This window comes from Xiphophorus maculatus, chromosome 24 (genome assembly GCF_002775205.1).
Source record: "Xiphophorus maculatus strain JP 163 A chromosome 24, X_maculatus-5.0-male, whole genome shotgun sequence".
Lineage (NCBI taxonomy): Eukaryota > Metazoa > Chordata > Actinopteri > Cyprinodontiformes > Poeciliidae > Xiphophorus > Xiphophorus maculatus.
In genome coordinates, this window is record NC_036466.1 from 5,934,547 (window position 1) to 5,959,682 (window position 25,136).

The following is a 25,136-nucleotide window of genomic DNA, read 5'->3' on the forward strand; positions in this document are numbered from 1 at the left end:
GGTGCTCATTTAATCTGGTGTGTATTCAAAGCACATCAAGGACACAAGTAGCTAAATAAATGTGCCACTTTATTAGGAACACCCAGCCTGTTTCAGGTAGTCCCTCTAATGTATTAGTAGAAGATTCAGCAAGATGCCCGCAGAGATTTTTGCTCCACATTTACACTATGAGGTGTACCTAACAGAACAATCAGTGGGGGTATTCTTTTTGAGAATAAACTTGTAATACTTAAGCATCCTTTCTTAAATCTTATCTTATTTTTCCTCATACTATCACTCATTTCCTTCCTTCCTCTAATTGTCATGTTGCCTCCCTTCCTCTGACTCTCTCCCTCTGCCCTCCCTCTGCAGGCTGGTGACGGACGGCTTAATAGGATTTAATAAGCCCCATTTGCATGTCAGCCTTTTAAGATTTTCTGTAAGAAAGAAAGGTGATCGGGGGGGAGAGGAGAAGGAGGGAACGTGCAAAGGAGTTGAAAAAATTAAAGACGACAGGGAGGGGGCATAACGATAGACAACTGGTGATAAAAGTAGAAAATTAATACACAAAAAGATAATTTATTGTAACACTGGCTTTCGTTAAATAGGTATATTTGATGTTATCTGGGCAGGAAAATCATTTATCTGTGCTACAGTGGAGGTAATTGTGCTTTATGATGTGTCTGAGGTGGGAAGAATGTGATATTCAGCTTGAACCAATGGCTTCGTGTCACTTCTGCCAAGTGGCTTTTGGGCTTTTTGTTTGGATTTTATTATTTAGAGCAAATGTGGAGAACATGGTGCAACAGAAAGTCAAGATTCTCAAAAATCAGTCACAGCACAATGAGTTTGACGGCATTGCATGGAAATCAAATGTCATCATGTTGGAAGAGCTCATTGTTCCCCCCCAACGTTGGCACTTTTTTCAATTTTATCCTCTTGAAAGCTTTTGTTGCAATGCTTAAAACAGTCCTTCACAGGCACCATGGCTTTGAATGGTGTCTGTTCTTTCATTTAAACAAAGGCAGTCATAGTGTGATGTTATGATGTTCCACCTCTATAGGACTGACAGACTGGCAGGTTGTGGGTTAAAGTCAGTCTTTCCGCCAGGAAACAGAGCATTTATGGTCATACTGGAAAAACAAACCGATTTTAAATCTCTAATCCAAATTAAATTGACATTTTTTCAGTTATTTAAAAAGAAAAAAGAAATAAAGTAAATTTGGTAATCACCTGTCAACATTTTTACAGCAAGATATTTTACAGAATCATATTTAGATTGAAAAAAGATTGAATTATCCAGATAGATGGGGATCCTAACAAGTCTGGGAAAATTATGATATACTTTTGAGTTAACAATGAGGAGAATGATATACTGTTTGTAAGTTATAGTCTTAATTTTAGATGTGTTTTATATTTAATTACAAAATATAAGATTTATTTTGTAATTATTGAGAAAGGGGCAGGTGTTTATAAGGTTTTTCTTCTTCCTGCTCCCTTTCACTCATGTAGATGAAATGTTACAAGACAATGTTTTTGTGCATTGGTGATTAAATGTTTTGCTTAGTGAATAAACTTGATTGATTAAAAAAGAAAATATAGTCAGAAACCAAATGTATTTCCAGGGTTTATTTCCTACTACGGTGTCTACATTACAAATATCTAGATTTTTTTGGTTTTTGAGAAACCAAAATGCTTTTCAAGCTGTTTTTAAGTAAAAAAAAAATCACATAATCACCATCATATGAACATACAAACTTTTTTCTTTTTCTACATTTCATTATTGAGTTGATCATATCACAACAAACAAGTTTCTTTGTTCAATTGAAAAAGCACAAGAATTAGAGTTTATCTTGGAATATTGGATTCAATTTGAACAAACATCAGACAAACGTTCACAACGAACCGAACAGAGTCCTGCTAAGTGTGGACGGGTCGGTGGAAATGTTACAGAGAACAGAGAACTGCGTAACATATTTGTCAGTTTGAAAAATGACAAAGTCTGAACATTTTGAGATTAACATATAAAAATGATGAAGCCTGGATTTCATGAATTTAAAACTGTGAATTTCCCGAATTCACGTTGAAATATATTTTGAAGAGATTCTTCTGTTTTGAAAAGTAAAATGTTTTCAAACCTCCTCACTGAAGGTGGACATGCTTCTTTAAACAACCAAACAGATTTACGGCGTGCCAGCGTCAGACAAAGATAGGACTGCAAAACACAGCATGTGTGTATAAATGGGTGTTTATGTGTGTGTGTGACAAAGATTGTGGTTCTCTGAGGATTATAAAAGGTCCAGCCAAAAACCATAAGTGTGCGCACACACACTCACACGCGGTAATCCCCATGTTGGTAGCTGATGTTTATTGCCATGTAATAGGATCAGGAGGAGGGAGCGTTAGTATCAGTGCAAACATCTCACACTCTCACACACACACACACCATCACTGATCAAACATAGCCAATGAAACATTGTGATCCAGGAGAGATGAGAGGGCTAATCCTTTTAGCCCTCTAAGAAGACTCTCCTCTTTCCTCTTCCAGCCTCGCTTTTTCAATCATCCGTCTTCTTTCGCTCTCTTTCTTCCTCTCCTCTTGCTTGACAGCATTGTTTTCCTCTTTTCCACTTTTACTGACGAGGACAGACTGAGGAGAGAGGGGGACGGCTAACCGAGCTAAATTTACATAGCGGGGTGCGTGTGTAGGTGTGCGTGTGTGTGTGTGTGTATGTGTGTGTGTGTGTGTGTGTGTTAAGAAGAGCTTGATCTGCTTGGTTTGTGGAGAGATTAGGCTCAATAAATCCTCCTTTAAACCAAACCAACCTTACTTCTTCAGCTTCCTCCCACTTCCACACTGCATCCATCTCACACAGCACCAGAATTTTTATTTTTTTTGGTCATTTCAACTTGTTTGTAAAACATTGAAAATGCTGCAAAAAGTGTTTGTCCTGTTAAATTCTGGTTTCTGAGTTTTTGCACATTCATGGATATTTTTATTTCAGATCAAACAAATTTGAAAATCAGACTAAGGAAAGCTGAGGAAATAAGAATAATAAAAAGTTTTTGCATGATGATTACATTTATGAAGGGAAAGTTTCCCAAAGTAACCTGTGAAAAAGTAACTCCATTTACACATAATAATCAGTGATCCTTTGTTCCACTCTTTTTTGCAGAATTGTTTTAATTTTGCCCCATTTGAGGATTATGAAACATGAATATCCTGTTTAAGGTAATTCCACTCTGAATCTAAATTTGACTAGGCCACCTTCATTTTGTCTTTTTAAGTCTATCAGTAATTTGCTTCCTGGTGTTTTAGGAAACATTACATTTTTACAAGCTGGGGCCATTCAGGAAGAATTTTTGTATTATAATTGGTGTGAAACAGGGGCCTGACTAGGACACCAGTCATGCAAGAATCACCATTATAACCCTTTGAATTTTGCTAATAGCATGATTAGTTGTTAGTTGGTTGAACACTTTATTAGCATCCAGGGTGCCAATAATTTTAACATCATTGATCTTTTTTTTAAAGTGTGTTTTTCCCCTCTGGATGCAGTAGATGTACAAGTTTAAGGTAAAAATTCTTTCCAATCCTAAAGGTGTAAAGTGATGTTTCTGATAAATTTTTAGCTTGTTCACACAACCTTATCAGGGGTGCTAATAATTGTGTCCTAGTGTATCTAATCTCCCCCAAATATGAAACCCAAAGGCCTTTTCTGCTTTAATCCCGTACATCTCAACTGGATTAGGAATACTGCAGGATTGTACACATCTTTAACTCCCTTGCGGATGACAATTTTGAAACTTTTGATCACAACTGGCTAATTTAAAAAAAGGCCCTGTGATTTTGGTTCAGATTTCCTGTGGAAAAAAACAGTCAGGTTAATTTCTGACGTAGTTGTGCCTTTAACATGGACACAAGTAGCATGCTTTACTTTAATTTCTGAAGCTCTTTTACCAACACAAAACAGACCTCTGGTGTGTGCCACGCAGTGGGATCTAAGACAACAAAACACACTTTTCTTTCATATTTTGTCAGCCTTTGTGTGCTACAGTCTGAAATTGCTCAGCATGCACAGGCCTTTAAGCTGCTGCGCTATCAGGCAAAATTTTTTCCATTTGTCATTCCTGCTGTCATGACTTTTCATGTCATGAAATGCAGCAAAAAACAAGCCTTAGCCTTTTAAAAATCTGTTTACTTCACTGCATGAACTAATTTGGGGTCATTTTTCAGTGACAGAATATAAGACAAAGGACTGCTGTGCCATGAAAAACAGTACTGAAGGAAATGTGACTGAACAAAAGTCAGTGGAAACGGATAAATTATAACATTTTCACACGCCCTCTGTAATTGCAGTGCAGGTGTTCTCAAAGAATAATTTTGTGATTTTGTATCAAAATATATTTTCTTCATCTATTGTTAGGAATGCAGGCATTTTCTGTTTTGGGAATCGGTAGAGGAACTCGATTTTAAAAAATTCATGTGCCGCCTTTCTCCAAACATTTTGGAAATATATTAATTAAACCGATGAGACAAAAGGGCAAGGAAGTCTCTTTACTTCAATGTAAGTAAGTAAAAACTGAACTTTGTATCAAACTAGGTTGTTTCAGTCCGATATTAAAATGAACATATAACATATATGGCTGTTTACATTTATATGCTTTGTTAATGTGCCCTTGAGCAAACTGAAAATGCATACAAGTGTGTGTCTTCAAACAGAGCCGTGAGTGCTTAATGAATTTACTTAGCGCTGATTGAAAATTAATTAAAACCACCTCAAACAGACAGCCGCCCACTGAGCAGCACTGGCAACACACTGACACACAGATTACTGCTTCAAGGAAGGAAGGAGGCAGCAACGGAGGCGGCAGGGAAGAGAGTCTATAACTATAACAAACTATCTGACGTACTTTGCACAACTCTGCATGTCAGGGGTTATAACAACGCAACCCTAACCGAGTCACTGTAATTTGTAAATTATTCAGAGTATCGGTCTAAAAGCAGAAGGCTCGACCGTACATGATTGCATCTCCTCACAGAAGGCTTTTCACAAACGCGTAATAAATAATTTAGAGAGAAAATATTGAAAAGTTGAAAACATGTAAGAGCCTGTTAAAGATTTCCCTTATGTCGGACTTTTAGACCCAAACAACAAACTCATTAATAATGACAATTATAGTTTGGAATATGTAATTAGGGGATCAATTTTCAAAAATAATTTCCAATCACCAATGAATTTAAAATGAGATTTTTAAATGCTGTTCTGCATAGTTTTATAATTTGTATTACAGTCCAAAGTCATAAAACTGGTATATTTAAAAGGTGAACGTTTTACAGTATTATGTAAAATCAACTTTGCACCATTTTATAATATCTGCTCATCAAAAATATACCCTTTAGTGTTGCCTTGATTCTTTTATGCAAGTTTGAGAAAAACGTTAGTCTCCATGGCAACCATTCAGCCGTGCAAAACGCCGGGTTGAACCCAGCTCTGCCTTCTAGGCGAAGTTCTTCCTCAGAGCTGCAGTCTCCAAGCTTCAGAGCTCCCGCCTCACAGAGCAGCCCTCCACTGCAACTCCCCCATTCAGCTCCTTCAGACTAGCCAACAGCAATTAGCAAACACCTGGTGGAGCTGTACATCCACTGAGTTCATTATATGAGCGACTCCTCAGTGAAACACTGGTAAAAACGTTGTTAGACGTTGTGACGACTTCCTGAAGGCCGAGTTTCAGAAAGAGCAGGAGTTTTTAAAGAGACAGGTGTTATTTCAAGGTGTTACACTGCTAAGTCAATCTTCTTTTAAGTTATATTTGACATATATAGCATTTTCCATAACATTTTAAGGTAACATAGGTAACAGTCATTACATGATTGTGTCATAAAATGCAACTCTATGCTTGAAAACGCATAATATTGGTTAGTTACAAGGCTAACTAGCAAAGGCTAGTTACAAGGCCTATAACAGTTTTCTCAAAATACCCCTATTTGTGAAACAAATACAGATATGAAAACCACAATTTTACTTTATTTGAAAATAAATTAAATCTATTATTTTATTTAATAGGCATGTAATGACTTTATATGATTTATTAGGCTTGAAAATCAAATTCACTGAGTCAGAGTTGAATTACTTTAATGGTGTCCTGCCGTACAGGAAATGAAAGTCAATGCAAAAAAAATACTAAAAAAAAAATCTATCAGATTTTACTTCATTTGTTTACTGAATTGTAAAGTTGAAATCAATAGAAATATAGAGAAATGTATAAAACTCAAGTTTTTTTTATCAGTTGTGAAGGCAGCAGCATTTTGCCTGATGTCATTATTTAGACATTTATTTACAATAAGCATCACCAATATTAGTGACATTAAGATGCAAGACAAAGGTACAGATGTTCCTCCTCCACTCCACATCTTCAAAAGTCTTTTTTCAGTCAAACTGGGCTTTAATTAACTTTTAGAAAATAATGAATTTCCTGTCATGATGCTGTAATGTACTTTATTTAGTCGGAAGAATCTGAACTTTGAGTTTCTGTTCTGCGTCTGGTTCAGCAAGTATTAACAGGTCCAGTTCCCTCAAAGCAGGCAATGATGTTAAAGTCTAATTGATGCACACTTTAAGTAAGTCCTAATTAGAGCACGGCTGGTAATAATTGGGCAGGCGGTCTGAGCACTAATTAGTCTTTTTTTTTAAAAACCCTCTGTATGTGTGTGTTAGAATGTGGATAAATGATCTCCACAGGGGGGCTGATGAAGCCCATACTTCCAAGAAACAGACAAAGCTGCAGAGGTAGAATCAGAGTGCAGCAGGGAGACAGAGAGCAGTAAACCTCCTGGGAAAAAAGGAAAACCTCTCTTTTGTTATGCCATACGGCCTGCGGGTGGCCTTCGCTGCATGAGGGAGTCGGAGGTGGGGGTGGGGGGTGTCAGCAGGTGTGTGTTTTTCTGAGAGAGGGAGCTGAACTTCCTCCTAACAAGGCTAATTGATTCTGTAGCGCTCTCTTTATCCGTCCGGTCTTCCCCCTCGTACTCTCCCTCTCTCTCTTTCACTCCCGGCCTCTCATTGTTTATGCTGAGAGGCGTCTAGAAAACCGCAGAAATAAGATTTCCCACCTGCTGCATGCTGGGAAACATTAGCAACACGCTCAGAGTTGAGTTGTTTGTGCCTCACCGCCTCTCGGTTTAATGTTTACTGCTGCCTCTTACTCAGGCTGCTTGGAAATACCAAAGCAGGAGGAAGAATCCTGGTTAATGTAATTGTATGTCAGTTTTTAAATAAAAATAATGATTTTGATTTTTCAAAAATCAAATTTCTTTGTGACATGTTAATCTCTTTTTGGTAGTCAGATCATGAAACAAATTTTAAAACAAATACCTGAATTTATACAAAATGCAATATGCAAAATCCTTCCTTTTCATTTTGCAGTTATGTCTCAATTTTGTTGTAAGTTATTTAATCAAAATAAAGGAAACCTCACAAAACATTACAGGTGCACATGGCTCTGATATCACGAGACACTAACTGGCACTTTTGATGCATCTTCTTGTTGTTTTGACTTTATCTAGATTTTTTATTTAATTCCTTCTCCAAAATTGGTACTTCTGTCTAGTTGCAACAAAACATACCAACGAAATATGAGTATCCAGATTGTAACATTTAGTTTAAAAATCAAACAAACATTATACCAATCGAAGTTTAAAATTGGTGCATTTAGCTTAAGGGGGCTGAAAGTTTATAGCTAATTCTGCAGGACTTCTTTATCACCTGCTTTCTCAAATTTTCTGCATTTAAACAAATGAAAAGACAGTTTAATTTGTTTCAGTACTTAAAACCTCACAATGTTTCTTACTGAGGCGACTGCTATCTTGCGAATGGTCAACCTGATGGAGTTGAAAAAGAAGATTCCCCAACTACTCTTATTGGTTGGCAGCATTTTGAATCTACAGTAGGAACTATAAATAACTACAAAATAAAGTTTTTTTCTTTAAAGTAATCTTAAAATCTTCTCTCGTTCTCGTGAGCTCAGCATTGTTTCTTGTCATGTCAGTTTTATGTATCGTTATACACTAAATGAAAGTAAAAGCCAAAAGTCACTTGATCTCTGTCGTGGTAACTAACCTCGATTTTTGTGCACACAGAGCAGAATAAGTTTTTACTTAAGTTCCTTTAGTGAAATCACAAACTTTACTATCCAGTCATAATTGCCTTTCTAACATCTATTGGTGATTTAAAATATCACCAATTGGAACAAACATTAAATTCTTCCAAGTCTCGCAGAAGAAAATAATAATAATAATAAGCAGCCAAAAATTAAGACTAAGACAAATAAATGTGTTGCACTGCAACACCAATAGATTTTAAACTGACTGAATATTTTTTCCTGGACCAGAAAAGTGGAAATGAAAGGTTGATACATAACGGTGATAAAAAGTTTCAATGCTCCCCCCAAAAAACTCCGGCTTGTCGATGTTTTGACCTCTCGACCTACCTCCTTTGTTTGGACCTGATTGAAACGGCTAACAGTGCTGGATTAAACTTTTGTGACATTTTAAACTGTGATCACAGCAGGTCGTTGAGACGCGGCGTTCAAGGTGGCCTTCAAGCTGCACTGTGATTTTGCTGATCAAACCTTTTTGAACCTAAAATTGGGTCCTCCTGGACTCCAACGCAGCAGGATTCATAATTTTTACCGATTTGGATTTGAAAAATACCTCCAATAGTAATTAATGGCACAGCAGCTCCAGTTTGAAATTGTGTGGTTTGAACCTGCCAGCTGCAGAGCTGCTGTTCTCTAATTGGTGGTTAATTAATTAAATATCCAGCGGATTAGAGGAATTATGGACAATTGTCCTTTAACAACCCTTAACGAGGTCTTGATTAGTGTCCTCAGCCATACCCTGTGGCTAAAATGATCCTTCAATTAATGATGGGAAGCTCATGAAGAGAGAGCTTCACATGATTGGCAGCAGGAATGATGTTTTAGAGCTGTCACTTCAACCAGAGGACAAGAGAGAAAAGTTGGAAGTGAGGCCAGAGGAAGGCCTGAGTTGAGTTACCAGGCTGGTTAGTTTTGTCTTCTATGGTTCAAGCAGGCAGTGGAGCCGCATGAAGGCCAGATATCAGGTTTTTACCAGACTTTAGTGATTTACTGTCTAAACAAGGTCTATTGAGGCAATCAACAAAAGGCTAATTTATCTTTATTCAAACGTAACTACAGATTATGTTTGAATAAACTGAAATCCTGAGATAGAAATGAAGCTTTATCCTGACTTTACCTGGACCATTACAGTCAGATCTAAAGGTTTAGGATTTATACGTTTACATTCTTTAAAGGCCATGCATTTTTCAAATTATGATTTCATTTATCAAGGTAAAAGCTCTACAGACCAGCCAGGCTCTGTGAAAAAGTAACTAACTTCTTCAAATGGATGAAAAATGTACCAGAGTATATGTGTTTGATATCAGTTGATATTGATAATTATAGATCAGATTTTTGTTTTAAATACTGAAATACCAAACAGGTGACGTGACCTTAAGTCTTTTATCCACAATTTCCTCTTAAGCTGTTGTACTTGTCCTTTCCCTCCACTCTGATTTTTTCCCCATTCATAAACAGTTATAGGAGACTGTCACAAAACATTAAACTGTTCCCCCTCTTATGTGCTTACATACAAAGGGCTTTGAATGTTTTAAGTAGGGTGCCGGTTAGGTAGGTCTCCATCTACTGCATTTCTCTTGGTTTATTGGACAAATCTTCATGCAAGCATTTATTTGACACCCTCACATTTGAGGTGGAAATGTTGCCATCGCTGCTTCACTGGAAGGTTTACATTGTGTTCTGTGTTTCCTTCACAGTCTGTGACTCACTAACTTTCTGCTGCATCGTTGGCTGCTTTCTGATTGCTTTCTTTTGTGCCTTTTTTTGACTTTTGACATGAAAATGTTTCTATTGCAGACTACAAACCAGAATATACCTGAAACAGAAAAGTTTCAAACAGAATCTATCATTTTCTTTCAAACATTTAGATATTGCAACAACCTGGACTTTCAACGTTATAAAGAAACATTTTTTTATAACGTTTTGGACCCCAGATTTCAAGACTCTTGACAGTGACGGGGAGCCTGCACAAGCTACATGGAGATAGGAAGGTGGCTGACATTTGTGGTGTCTTGGTGGAGGACATGGCCTTTTCTCCTCATTTCTCGTGGCCAATCACCCACACTGAAAGCAGAAGGGAAGATAAGGCCTTTTGTCTGGCCTGACAATGTCCCACTGATACTGCCACGGCTCGGCGTGAGTGTGTGTTGCTTTCACTCCATCCAGGGAAGCCCTCTGAAGTCATCATTACAGCATCAGAGCCACCACATTACAGGATCACCCACACGCGATTACAGAGCTGACACGCAGTTTAACACCCTGTCTGCTCCATCATGGAGGAGGGCTGCAGCAGCAGCAGCAGGATCTGTAGCAAACACAACATCTTAACTATGCAACTGGGGAAAACGTTTGCTGTTGAGCTATTTTGATTTGCATTCTAGGAGTATAAACACATTTTGTAATTCGTACATTCGCTTACGGTTATATTTTAAATGCATATAGTGACAAAGTGAAAACATTGTTGCTTGCTGATGGAGAGAAAACCTAAACGGGTCTAAAATGTAACTTATCTCATTTAGATTTAATTATTTGCTTATTTCAGTCATTGAAAGTTTAAAGTGAACTTTAGACTTTAAATTCACATAACTGTCACATAAATGTTGACATAAACACAAGTTTTGAATGAAAGGAATAGTTTGAAGAAAATAATTTTATAAAGTCTCCTCCTTCCCTCCAAAGTTAATTTGTAATACCAGAAGCAACTAAACATCAATGAAGAGAAATCTTTAAACACAAAACTGACAATGTGTGTATATATAAAGGTAATAATGACCAAAGAAAACACATTTCATCTTTGTAATGATATAGCACTCAACTGAATCAATACCTTGGTAGAATATTATATTTTATTATTTCCTTAAAAGTAAAACTTGATCTACTTTCTTTGGTTTCTTTAGACAGATTGTTCCACAGATTTGTTCCAGATATAACAACTTAAAAAATTGAAATGCTTAAACGTGAGACAAGAAAAATGGCAAAAATATAAAAGTGCTGTTACAGTTTGAAAGTATTCATATCTGGTTGTTTGTGCACCATTATCTACCACATGTTTTCCTTCCACTCAACTTTAAATGAATATACTTGGATGCAACATCCTGCTTCTTTAGCAATGACCTTTTGTTGCTTACCCTCCTTTTGGATGTATTTAATGACTTTCTGCTTGAGAAATGTCATGTTATGGACTGTCAGCTGAAACATTTCTATATGAAACATCCCATTTTATTGTTCTTATATAAGCCACAATCATTGATATCGACAAGACGAACACATTTTAAATAAATCACTCTGCTTTTAGTGAATTTTAATAACATGTTTCACTTTTTCAGTTGAATTACTGAAATAAATAGTTTGATTGTAATTCATTGAGCATCTGAATTTCCTCGTGGTTTTCTTTTTTTAAACATCGCAAACACGACTGACTTCTTACAAATCATCTCCTCCACAGGAATCCAGATTTTGTTTGAAACCCCTATAAAAATACAGTAAAACCAGCAAGTTGCAGTCCTGCATAACTGGATGGAAAGACGTAAAAATGCAAGCAGCGAAGGGTTTTCACGAAGTGTTGGGTTGGAAGGTGGGAAGCATTTATTAAAGACGACTCTATCCCCCAAAAAAGGGGCCAAATGCGAAAGGGTTGATAATTTAGCCAAATTGTCAGCAGCACTTTGAAGTCGTGTCATCAGCAGCTGAACATCTTAAAGAAGATCTGCTGTAATATATGAAACCATCGTCATAATGTATCAAAATGGAACAACTTTGATGCCACTTAAAGTAGTGCTGGTGTAATTGGTGCTCAAAAGTCTTAATAGTATCATATATCTTGAGCTGGGCTTTTAAAAGGGATCTCGCCTTCATCTTCTTCCCATCTTTCGCTCATAAACACACACCTGCACACACACACACGGTAATGCATTCAAGCCATCATTTCATCTTGGAATTCCCAAGCGTTTTGGGCACCAAGAGCTATAATGATCTGCCATAAATGGCTCGGTTGGACTGCTAACTTGTGTAAATAGTGCAGGCAGAGACTAATGTACCGACTTGTAATAGTGGGAAATTACCTGCCTATTACTGTGAGATCCTCCAAGAGAGGAGGAGCAGGAGGAGGAAGCAGAGGATAAAAGAAAAGTTGGAGATGCAGTGCGGGAAGAAAGTGTGGTTAATTGTGAAAATGACAGAACAAGCAAAAAGTAAAAAAAAAAAAAGTTTAACAAAAAGGAAATATAGATATTGTGTGATTAAACTTTTTTTTATTTCAGAAATTGTGATCTGTTGTGACATATCTGTCCATTTACTGAAAGTCTATTAAACCGGTGCTAAAATTTCATTAGATGGATCCCAAGACAAATACTTTATAATAGTACAGAAATGTGTGAAACCACATTGTCAGACATTTGTCTTATTATCTGGATTAGTTGGAGATGCAGTTTAATCTGTCATCACAATATTAATCAGTTTTAAACATAACAGGGTTCCCAAGATGTTTACATTTTAAATGTCACCAACAACAAGCTCAAAATCAAATATGGCCGCCTTACATTCAAAATTGGCTCATAGTAAAATAACACTTTTGCATTTTGCATTTTTTTTTGCATTTTGACACTTTCATTGTCTTTTTTATAATTAATTTGTAATAGTTGCTTTTTAATCTTTTAACATTAAATTCATCATTCCAAAACAAAACAAGCGCGAAAGGCTTGTTTATATAATTTAGAAAATTTTTCATAGAATGTAATATTCAACATAAATGTCCATTTATGTTGATCTTCTGAAGGAATCGACCAGAAAAATATTTAAAGTGGAAGAAATCCTTCATCAAACCTGTTTTATCCCTGATGCTTGTTAGTATTTGATAGTTGTGTGTAAAGGAAATTCATGCAGTGAAGAACAGTTTCTGAGCACAATGTATGGATGAAAAAGGATGAATTTATGCAAGTTTTTTTTTTTTTTTACAGAAGCACTTCTTCAACAAATACAAAGGAGCGTTTCCTAATACTTCAGCTAATTTGGGTCTCACTCTAAACACAATAACATATCCAATAAACCTCCCTTTCAAACGGGAATGTTGTTGGTCGAAACATTCAAGCTTTGTTTTTGTAGCATAATGTTTTGTCAAGTCTGCTTAAGAAAAATTAATTGAAAATCTCCACAGAGTTGATTGTAATGCACCCTAATTTCCTTCAGCTATCAGTGGAGCATAAACAGGCAAACATTTCCATAATGTGTCCATGTGAATAGACAGTTTAGATCGCTGTTTGTTAGCAATGTTTGTTTGCCTGCTTATTGTGTTCATGGAGACAAATACGAGGCATGTCTTTTTATGCAGCTTCTTCATTTCTTGTTAGTTGTTTGCCATTATGATAACAAGGATCCATTTGATGTTAGCGGGCCTTTTATCTTCAAATGAGCCATTTAAATGTCATTACTGTTGGGGCTGTGTGTCGGCGTGTACGCGTGTGTGATCATTACACTTACAAGGCCCATTCAAGTCTTGTCATTTTTTTTTTCCCCCCTACAAGCTGAAATTAGTAGCATTCACTATGTGATGCTGTAACAGCGACAATATTCAGGTTGAAAGATGATTTCTCAGAAGTAAACTTCAGCTTTTGTCTGTTTCCCATTCTGTGGTTGTTTAGAGAGAAATCAATAAGCCAGAGTATAATAACTCAGGAAATTGATCCTATTTAGCTGCATTTTTTTAAGTGGTAAGACATAAGTGGTTTCTGTATTCAGCAAACAGCTTTAATTACTTACAAAGAATCTCCCAGCTAGTCAGATTTGATACTGAAACGTATCAAATATTCTGTGATTCACATCAGAATATCTATAACAAAAAGTAAAAACGAACAAAAAACAGATGATAGACTGAATATATATTGGTTTATACTTTTTGTTTGAAAAATGTTCTCTCTTTTCTAATAAGTCTGACAAAGTATTTATCTTTTAATTACCAAGCTTTTATAATTTCTTGAATTTCATAGTAAGTCTGACCACATTTGACTTGAATGCATTAAAATCTACATTTTATTAATTTATTAAGCTCAATCAAACACTTCAGGTGTTTTCAGAGAAAGAGTGACACAAATGTTTTTCTCGTGCTGCAAATAGAATCAAATTTTGTATATTTATTTTACAAATAGTCCCAAACCGAACGCCTATTTTTTAGTGAGGCAAAACCTTTTCAGGTTTTGGCTTAACATTAATCTACATAACACTTTCTTTTGTACTACTTTATTTTATAAACATATAGATATTGTTGAGCAGGCTTAAAAAGAAATGACAAATTTTTTTTGTAGCGCTTTCAAAATGTTGTTGGCTTTGCAGACTACAGATGTGGAATCATTTCTAGATTTTCGGCTGAATTTCTGACCCCCTGCCTGCTAAAGCTCTGCAGTGATTGGTGTAACATCTCCACATTACTATGATCTTTACTGATAGGATTTGGCTTGGAGTTAGCCTGTCTGAGTGGGGGTCATTTCTGGTGGAAGAAGTAAGTAGAGGTGTTACTGCTGCCAAATTATCCCAAAATTATCGCAGTAGCTTAAATATTTTCCAGTACACATCAGCAAGTTGAGTTTGCAATTAAAAACAGTCGAAAGAAAAGAAAGACGCATAAAAAACTACAAACTGATGGTCTGAAAATGATGATTTGTCCCGTATGAAGCATGTGGGTGTCTCTGTTTTTGTCTCAATCAAGAATTTACAAAAGACATAAAACAAGGCTGACTGACATCCTTTCTCATACGTGAAAAACTAGATCTCTCCATGTCTAGAAGCTCTAATTTGAACTTTCCAGTAAGGCCTGGTTAGATGGTGTATTGCACTGTATCCAAGTTTTGGCCTTCAGGTTTGTCGAGGTCTCTGTTTCCTGCAGTGGCAGACATGGCATAGGACAGCCCCTCTAGTGGACTACTAGTAAAATAGTAAATCTTTCCTGGCAGGCGGAGATGACAGGACACCGTCTTTGTGTCCGTTCTATGTAATTTGCTTGTTTTCCACTCTGCTATAGAGCTGGCGCACTGCAGCAGAGAGACAAGCCAAGGAGTGTGTCTCTTCCTTTCACTCTGCATATCTTCTTGCCTTCCTCGCTCATCCATCTTATGTGGGTTTGTTCTCTCCCATTGTTGCCATTGTGTCCTCCAGCTCAGCTCTGTGGCCTCGGAGTTAAAAAGAAAATGATAGGCTGCAACCAACACAGGAAGAAAAGTGGAACGTTTAATGATTGTGACCTATAAAATGAAGGAAATCTGTATCTAGGCTTGGTTTCAAGTGTAAAAGTTGGAAACTGGGAGGAATTTAGATTTACTGATCAGTAAAACAAATGAATCCATAAATTAGGTTATTCTTTGGCAATATGTTTAGGATCATTGCACTGCTAATTAAATATCAGGGGTTTTGTAAACACTGACAGATTCAGCTGATTTCTATATTTTTTCACCTCCTCTTTTCTCAGGTTCCTTGTGTCTTTTCACTGTTATTCACATAATTTATGTATTCATTTGTTTTGATTTCTTTGTATATCTGAAGTACTTTTTAAGTCACTGTAACTTGATGTGATTTTAATGTAAATAGCAACAAGAAAAGCAAATTTTTTCTACATTACTTACAAATGACACTTGGCACAAAATTTGCAGACAAACTTACTAAATTAGGTTACAAATCCAAATGTAGAGCTGAATGAAAAACTATAAGAACATATGTAATACTCTTAAATTATGCTCAGCTGTGTCACAGTTTTGTTTTTTAACAGTTCTGGTTCCTGAAACTGTCAAAAAGAGAGAGAAAACCATTACAAATTCACACATTTTTTTCCTCTCAATATCCATTCAGATGTAATGTAAGTCTAAATGCACCATTTGTTTGAATGGTAAGAAGAGGGGACATTAGTAGCAGGTTGAAGTGTGCATGCATGTATGTGTGTTTCAAGAGAACTTTGACAAACAGCTCTCGTTTATCATGGCGGCGCTGCGGCCCGTGTTCTCCTGTCTCTAAGGTTACGGCAGTCCTGGACGCTTTCTTATTGGCTCAGCCGCCGAACACCCAGCAAGAGACAAAAGAGAAGGACCCGGCGCTGGTAATTTCTTATCACCAAATCCCATTAGGCTCAGGGTTTTTCATTTTTTTATTAGCCTACACAAAAGTAAAGTGGAAATCACCATACCCAGTCAGCTCAACCCCTACTGTGAGCCTGACTGGGTCTTCTAATAACATCACTCTACTCCAGGCAGTTCTGTACTAATAACAGAGACTTTTCTAAAAGTGCATTATTAGACTGAAAATATAAAGCATGAAAAGCTTTTTACTTTTAGTAGATAAATTTAATAGTCTTCATGTGCTTTCATTGATACTGTTAATTAATAATTAGCTTATTTGCAACGCATGCAGCAGTCCAATACTCTGGATCTTACTAACTGCATTACGTTCTCTACTTAGAAATTTGAGCTGATAAAATGTCTAATAGTTTTGCTGAAACAGCAATACCCTGTAAAGTTTAGATAGTAATGGGTCGGTATCTGACTCTAAGTAAAAACACCACAAATTTATAGTATTTACACAAAAATGTTGAACATGGAAGTATAACTGCTTGCTTTTGTTTTATGAAGTCAGCATCTTTTCACATTACAGTGGACCCCCATCTATTTGCAGGTAACTAAATTATTTTCATGTCTAAAATATTTTAAGGAATATGTACTATGGAAGCTGAAATACCTAGGTAAAATGCTACTCAACACATTATTGACTGCATCTGCAAAGCAGCCAGTGAAGAAGGGACATTTATTTTCCTTGGTGCTGATTGGCTGTACCCACAAAAGCGTTAATAAGGAGGACTGTAGATATTAGTTTCTGTGGTAGAGCTAAGACTGTTTCCACTGTTGGTATTAATACATGTTAAATTATATTTGGTGTTTGAAATTAGCCAATCATAAGTTTTCTTACTGGGGGTCTGAAGTATTCAGGAGTGGCTGGGGTCCCTAAGTCTTGAAGCACCAAAGGAGCGACAGATAATAACACTCCCAGCCCCATGTTAGCCCAGTTTCTCTTTGTTATTGTCTCACCTTCAAGTTTGACTGTTTAAGCCTGAAGTGAGGCCTGCAGAGCTTCACATGTTGTACTGGACTCTTTTATAACCTGGTTAAGGTTTTAACGCGATTGGCCACCCACTGCTGAGAATGTTTACCACTGTTCCATGTTTGCTCCATTTCTGGATAATGATTCACTGGAGCCCTTTCCACACTGATAAATGTCAGAGCCTAAGTGATGTGATACTTTTGAAGATTTTGCCTACTTCATCCTGTTAGACAGGTTCTATTTAAGTCATTTCTTGACTGTGCAGTCCTGGACAATCAAGGACTGTCTTTACCCAGGCTATTTTTGTCTGATATAAATGTTTAAAAAAATTGTGTCAAAAAAGTAAAAAAAATATTCCTAGAAATACAGAAAGAGCAGTAAAAATTTAAATGCACTTGAACTCATAAGTGTTGCTTAGAAAGTTCTCAGAAAAATCCATTTGGAAAACAGGGGAGAAATGGAACCAGCTGATGGAAGTCCATATACCAGTAGATTTCAGCTTATCAAGTCATAATTTCAGCTCTTAAATTCTTTCACCTGTCATCTTTCGTCCAAGCAGCTGTGTGCTTGTGGGACGGCCCGAAGCTGCACTGACACCTCTCAGCGTACTGAAAGAGCCTGATATACCCAAGGCTGTAATCACCACAAAAGTGCAGTTGGTTGTGGTTATAATGTGTGTGTGATAAGCACCCCATATGAAGGCAGATTGACAGACAAAAGGGCTAATCGCTCCTCAGCTGCAGCCGCCAAACACCTCAGAGGAAGTATTGACCCAAAAGCATCATAATCCCCTTCGCCTAACACTGGCAATTTCATGTAATACCTGTAATAACACGCATTCAGCTCAAAGTAGTCATCAAAAGAGCTCCGAGCATCTGATTTTGAGAGGTGAGCTGTTTGAATAAAAGGGGACCAAAGTGTATATCAATCTGTAATAACAACATTGTGGCCCAGACTCACATTTCCCCTAAGGAGTGCGTTTTTATCATGTTCACTTCGACTCTTTGTGGCTTTTCCTCTTTTTAAATGGAAAAAAGAAACATTTTTATGGTATAGGAGGCTGTGAACATTTGAAGGGGTCTTTTATGTTATATGCTTATTTTTACATTGCAGTGAACTTTGCCACATTTAGTCACGTTACAACCATAAATGCCAGCGTATTTTTGAGAAATATTAGGGGAAAAATAAAGATCTGAAAAGTGAGGCAGGAGCTACATTCAGCCTTTCAGTCAATACTCTTCTTTTTACTTTAGCTACTAGCTTTGCTCATTTAGAGACTATAACTCTTACCTATTGCTTCTTGAATCTCAGTCAGATTGGATGTTGAGCGTTTTGTGAACCTTGATGATCAAATCTTACTCCAGATTCTCAGATTTCTGCCTGGACTTTGATTGGGTCAATACAGCACATGAAATTTAGCATCAGAATTGTACCAATATAGTTGATTTGTTTGGTCATTGTCACTTTCATAAAAAGAAACTGCTTAAAAGTCCTTTAATGTATGAAGACTTGCAAATGTATTAAAGATAATGATTGAAATTTCCAGCAGATTCATTCTGGTCTTGCCGCAAGACGGCTCTGGGTTTGAATCCCAAGCTGCATTTGAATAATCATCAAATTGTCTGCAACATTCTCCTTTTGGACAAAGAAGTCCAAATAATTTTTAACATATTTAGTGAAATGTATATTACTTACATCAGCTGATAGAGAGCTTACCAGGGTCTAGAGTGACGTGGCTACAATCATGTTAACTCAATGTTTGAACCAAATTCAAGAGATATGCAAAAATATAACAACCTTAAGTAGAGAAGATCAAAGTTTTTCCCAGGAGGCTTCTGCAAACATATTTCAACTATTTGGTTGTTTGTGTTGTTTTGTTTATTTGAAGACTATTTAATTTCAAAACATATTAAGAACGAGGTAGTTATTTAATTTTATCCAGGAAACATAAACTCTAAGAGTTAAAAAGCTTTGAAAAATTCACATCGAGTGAATCACACACTAACAAAACATTTTATATATTTACATTTCTGAACTCTTCCTGAGTTAAAACACTAGTAAAAGCACTGCATCTTTTTTTGTTATTTTGACCATTTCTCATTTTCTGCAAATAAATACAACATTTTTGCTTGGAGACATGTTGTCAGTAGTTCATAAAATAAAAGAACAGTGTTCATTTCAATCAAATATATACCTATAAAAAGTAAAATGGTCTCTTAATTTTTTCCAGAGCTGTATATTCACACTTGAAGTTTCCTTTGCAGTTTGGAAAACTGTCAGAAAAACAACTTGAGTTTTTGCAGATCTGAGTTGATCAGCTGAACTGACTGCGGTTTCATATCTCCTAATGATTTCAGTGAGAATCTGAAACTCAGACTTTGAAGAACCAGCGCGTTCAGTCCAGAACGTGATCTAATCGAATGTAGAGGGGATGTTTGCATCACACGTACACGCTCACACACCCGCCATCATTGTCATTATCATCACAGCCTCAATCATCCCTATCTGTATTCACTCACACTTTTCAGCCTCTGATTTGGTATTCATGTCACAGAGATTAATCAACCTGCTCATCCCATCTGGTGTTGCACACTGATACACACTGTGTCCTCACACTCTACCTGCCTCTAGGTGTGTGTGTGTGGGGTGGGCTGGGGGGTTGGCACACAACTGACAGACAGCGAGAGAGGGCTCTGTCAACCCATCTGCATATCTGCATATTAACCGCGGACCGTCCCTTTAATTTCCTACAGCAGCTGATAACCGTCGCCTCCTCTTGGCCTCTTTGTTGCTCCCACACCAAATTCATGTGTGTGTGTTTGAGGAAAAGGCCGAAACAAAGTCTGTGTTGCATTTCTTTCTACTTCCCATTCATGTTTTAGTGTTTACTCAAGTTGTTAATCTGCAGATTTTTAAAAGAAAGCATGTTTTATAGAAGGGAATAACAAAAATGAAAACGGTGATTCATAATACATTTTTGTAACACATCCCCACTTAGACAACTAAAGATTTAAAATCTCCTCATAGTCTGCAGTAAGGAAATGTGACTTATTGACTCCAGTAATTAAGTTCTTGCAAAAATAAATCTTTTTTTTTCATTTGTCAAAATGTTAGATGTTGTAAGGATAAATTACCCAAACAGGGGAACTGAACCACAAAATACGACCGTATAATTATGTTTAGTAAATGGTGTACAATCTGATTATTGAAGACAGACGTTACTTCACAATTCAATACCTTACAAGGTCAGACTCAGGTTATGCCATGACAGATATTCACATAAGCTTACAGTATTTAACCACATAAAAGTGTCTCTATAGTTTCATTGTTAAATCAGATCTTTGACAGGATTTTGATCAGTGAAAATATAAATCTGAACTAAACAGAGATCTTTATTTCTAAGTAGGGTTTGACTTTATATGTGTATATATATAATCATCTTTGTTTTGTGTCATATTTAAAATAAATTATAATGGCCTCATTTCACACACAGTGTAAATATGTGGCCTTGAGGCATGAAGTGTGTGAACCGATTCACTCTGAATGTTGATCTGATTATTCCTGAGGATGAAGGCAGAGACAGCAGAAGAAAAGCAGTACAGGCTCAGAGTTTCTCTGTTCCTGTAGTTAGTAGGTAAAAGGAGTTTGAGTCGAATTGAGACGTTCGGAAAGGAAAGTATAATTTAACAGCTGCACCTCTTGAATAAACGGACCTTTGCTCGAGCTTCACCTTTGAACCCTCTGAAGCTTTTGTTGAGGTTTAACTGCTCTTACAAAGTTGGACTGAATTAGAGATGATTGGATGCCTTGAAATGCCTTGAAAATGTAGTGAATTAGAAGCAAAGAAGAAGAACAGCATATAACATTTCTTAAACGCCCAAAATGATTTTTATTTCTAAGTTCATGATGCAGGAAGAAATATCCAGGCTGGCTTCTTCAGACATTCATCTTTAGGCTGTTTGTGATCTGCTTTGCACCTTGATACATTTCATCTGTCAGATTGACTAATGTCTGTAATTTTTGTTTTTCAGAGAAAACATCAGATGATGTCATATGAATTTTCCGAAAAGGTAAGAAATATTGTTTATATTTGACAGAGTGAAAGATTTAGGTAGAGATATAGAAAATATTAGAAAGTTGGACTTGTATATATCACATCAATAGTGCAGGTTGTGGAATTACATTAATATACTCAAATAACTGCAAGAAATGTGGTTGTTTAAGTCAAAGTTATGTTTATTTATTTATTAGGTTAATTTGATGGGCACAGGCACACATTAACACATTAACATAGACAAACTGAATAAAGCAGCAGTCCCGTGCTTGTATCATGGTGCTGTTAGCACATGCTAATCTGTAGCATAGATGGGTTTTTCTAAACAAATATCTAAAAACTATTAAGAAGTGAAATGGTAAGACATATAGAACAGTGCCAGAACTGTTTTTCGGGGATTTTATTTTCCCAAAAATACACTTAGATTCGCTGTCAAAGTGAAAGAATGTTATAGACATCTCATCAGCGCAATTTGACAGCATGTTCTACCATATGGAATGACGTTGTGTGTGTGTGTATGTTTAGTTCAGGAGTGATGGGATGATGATGATGGTGGTTGGTCTTCATGTTGGAGAGACACAGACTGATGAACAAATCTTCTTCTCTTATCCTGATCATCTGTCCATGTTGACTGATAGAGTTGCTCTGCAGTTTTCACCCTGTTTCTTCCCAGTCAACCTACATTTCTCTGTCACACATAAGAACAAGATTTGTTTTAGGATTATATGGAAAAAGACATTATTTTGTTCTGAAAAAGTCTTTGTCTTCTTACAGATTTGTGCTTTTTGCTCTAATTACACCAAGGCATCCTGAAGCTGATAATCTCACCACTACCACCATGTTTGACGGTCAGTATATTGTTTTTCTGAAACGCTATACTTGTTTTATACCAGGCGCAACAAGATGTTAACTTTCCAAATATTTTCCCAGGAGTCTTGGAGATACATCTGATTTAGAAAATCAGTTTTTTGTTCTTGTTAGTGATTTTTTCCCAGTCTCTCCATCTTATTGTTGAACCAGTGGATTTATTTCTCATTTGTTGTTGGAATTTATTTATTGTGGCATAATGAGTTGCTATTGGACAAATGTTAGCCTGCTTTGTGTTGCAGGCAGGTTCTATATACTAAAGTACTAGTTCCTTTGGCAGATTATTTCACTTATAACATGGGGGAAATGTCTTATGGGTGAAATAATCTGCCAATGGAACAAGTACTTTGATCAATATTAAGGAATTATTTACTTAAAACCTGCTCCTCTATTTTGCTGAAAAGCTTCTTGCAAGTTAAGTCTTGTCATTTCAAGTGCACCAAGATATTTCCACATACCTGGCAGCTTTATTTTATACTCAAATATAATGTTAATAGTTATATGGATGGAAATGTTAGATCTTTATTCCCAACCCAGTTTCCTTTTTACTACTTCCCTTTTGCCCAATACAAACTCTGCAGTCCTTTCACTTCCTTTAACCTCTTATCTCCTCTTGTCGTCCTCCTGTCTTGCTCTTGAACTCTCCATTACCGTCTTGTCACTCGTTTTATCTCATCACCCAAAGCAAGCCCTTCATCTTATTGTCCAGCTGTTGCGATCTGCTTCTTTCTTCATTGTGATGTGGGTCAGCAGGTCAGCCGGGGGGCTTGTCATTAGCTGGGACTGTGCATTTGTTCTGATCACAGGTGTAGACAAGATAATAGGAGTCTTTAGTGGTCAGTGTGAGGAGAGCAGTACAGTCTTAGACAGAGGAACATCATAAAATAGAGTAATAAAATAGGAAACTGTTTAAAATAAATTAAAATTCACAAAAAAATAAATTGATTTGAATAATTTTATTAAGTATTTTTGTCCAGGTTCAATGAAAACACCTCATTTAGAGATAATTATTCCAACTCAATATGCATTTCTGTGCTGCTACTGTTCTTTACTAATGACCTTTTCTCTGCCTCATGACGTCAGGCTTTGACTTTCTGATGCTTCTGTGCTGAACAGCTGTTCTCTTTCTCTTCATCTCCCAGAGAAACAATAGCAGCTAATGTCAGACTGCTGATGCTGAATCCAGAGATCTCCACCAGCCTCTATATCTACTCTACTGTGTTCCACTGCATGTGTAGAAAAATGAACTAAACAGATTATATGAAATGGTTGCATTGAGGAGGTTTTAGTGCAGAAGCAGATTGTGGAGAGTTCTGTTTTTTTCTGCATGTTGAACCTCTGTGGGTTGACTCAGTGGCTCCTTTTGTGTTTGTTAGTAATGAGAGCTGCAAAGTATGCTGCTGCTTTGTCTTTCTGTACATGTGTTCATTTGTGTTTGGTCACTACTGTTTGTTCAGCTTTGAGGTTGCCTCTTTGCACCCAGGAGACGAGTAGAGTAGTTTTTGTGTGTATTTTTGTCTGGGGGGGAAGGATCTAATTTAAACAGCTAGAGTTGGTTGAATTAAACATGTTGTGCTCATTTAAGAAGTTACACATTAATGACTTTTTTCATGTTTTTTTTTTCTTCAGCTTTCTGACAGTATTGAGACAAACAAGCATCTATTGAGGTTGGTTGGCATAGTCAGTAAAGTGCTGTGCTTTGAATCTGGTGATTGTTGGTTCAAACCCTGGTTGTGGCAACCTCTGAATGCAATGTCTGAGTCAGTGCAAAAATGTGCTGTGGAGACCGAACATCAGGAGAGTGGGGATGCATCCATCCCCAGTTTTTAGAGAGAGAAAGACCTCAATCTCAAGATTTCCATGATGTGTGAAGATCGACTGATGTACCCAGACTAAAATAGGAATACATCCTGGCTCCATTTGGCACTCTTTTATTATTGAAAAGAAAGTTTCTACTTCTACTCTAACAGGTTACGGCATCAGACATCAACTATGAAGAACAAGGGTTCAAATCCTGGAACGAATGTCTATTTTGTCAGCCTCTTTCAAAGTCACTATTGTTACAACAATATAAGAACTTTCCATTTGTAGATTCATTTGCTCCGTGTTTAAGTTTCTGACTTTATGGTTGTTTTGAAGGTGGACATAAAAAAATTAAGTCATGGACGAGGAGTGAAACTACATAATACAACTTGTTTAGAAAGCACAAAGTTTAGAAAGAGTGGTGTGAAAAGCACCTGATCCAGCATTCAATTCCAAGTAGAGTTATCTATATTTTATCAATAATTGCATATAAAAACACAAACGCTCTACAAGAAAACATCAATATAAAAGAGAAGAATCTCATAGAGTAGCTGATATGTCATACAAACAAAAAAAGTCCAAGTTCAATGTCTGGAAGAGCAAATAGTGAAGATTTAACAAGGATTGTAAATAGAGATAAATGCGCTACAACTCAAAAGGGAGCCGGTCCTTGTGGTGTGGAGGGATTGTCATCAGTGCTCAAACCGGAAGGTCATAAGTTCAAGTCCTGGCAGGTATTCTGAAAGGCTTTCTGAATTGTTTTTACCTTTTGTCAACATTGACACCCCAAAAAATAAATGCGCCAGGAGAAACATCCAGCGTTTAGATGGTCGTGTGGTCCACAGGTTATGCTCTCAGACATCAAGTATGAAGGCCAAGGGTTCAAATCCTGGAGAGGATGTCTATTTTTTCAGTCTCTTTCAAAGTCACCATTGACAGCAGAAAAGATAAATGCGCCATGAGAAACTTGTAAAGTGTGGAAGGTCATGTGGTCCACTGGTTAAGGAATCAGGTACAAAAGATGTGGGTTCAAATCCTGGCCGTGGACTGAAAAAAGTAGATATTCTTGATTAGTTTGGTATTAAATGGGATTTTTAGATTAAATCCCACAAACTTCATGGTAATCAGTCAAAAGTAAGGCCAATTTCTGCTTAAATGTCTATTTTTTACCATTCTATTTTGTCACTCCAGGAGTGCACCGATT

At 36.7% G+C, this 25,136-nt stretch overlaps 1 long non-coding RNA gene across 3 annotated transcripts in view; it reads left to right on the plus strand.

Moving 5' to 3' along the window:
• Positions 1-25,136, plus strand: part of LOC111607682 — a 113,338-nt gene that overhangs the window by 71,201 nt on the left and 17,001 nt on the right. For all 3 annotated transcript variants that reach the window (XR_002752416.1, XR_002752417.1, XR_002752418.1), the window contains exons 2-3: positions 21,240-21,278; positions 22,037-22,110. This is a non-coding gene — a long non-coding RNA (uncharacterized LOC111607682). The remainder of the gene's footprint in view (positions 1-21,239; positions 21,279-22,036; positions 22,111-25,136) is intronic.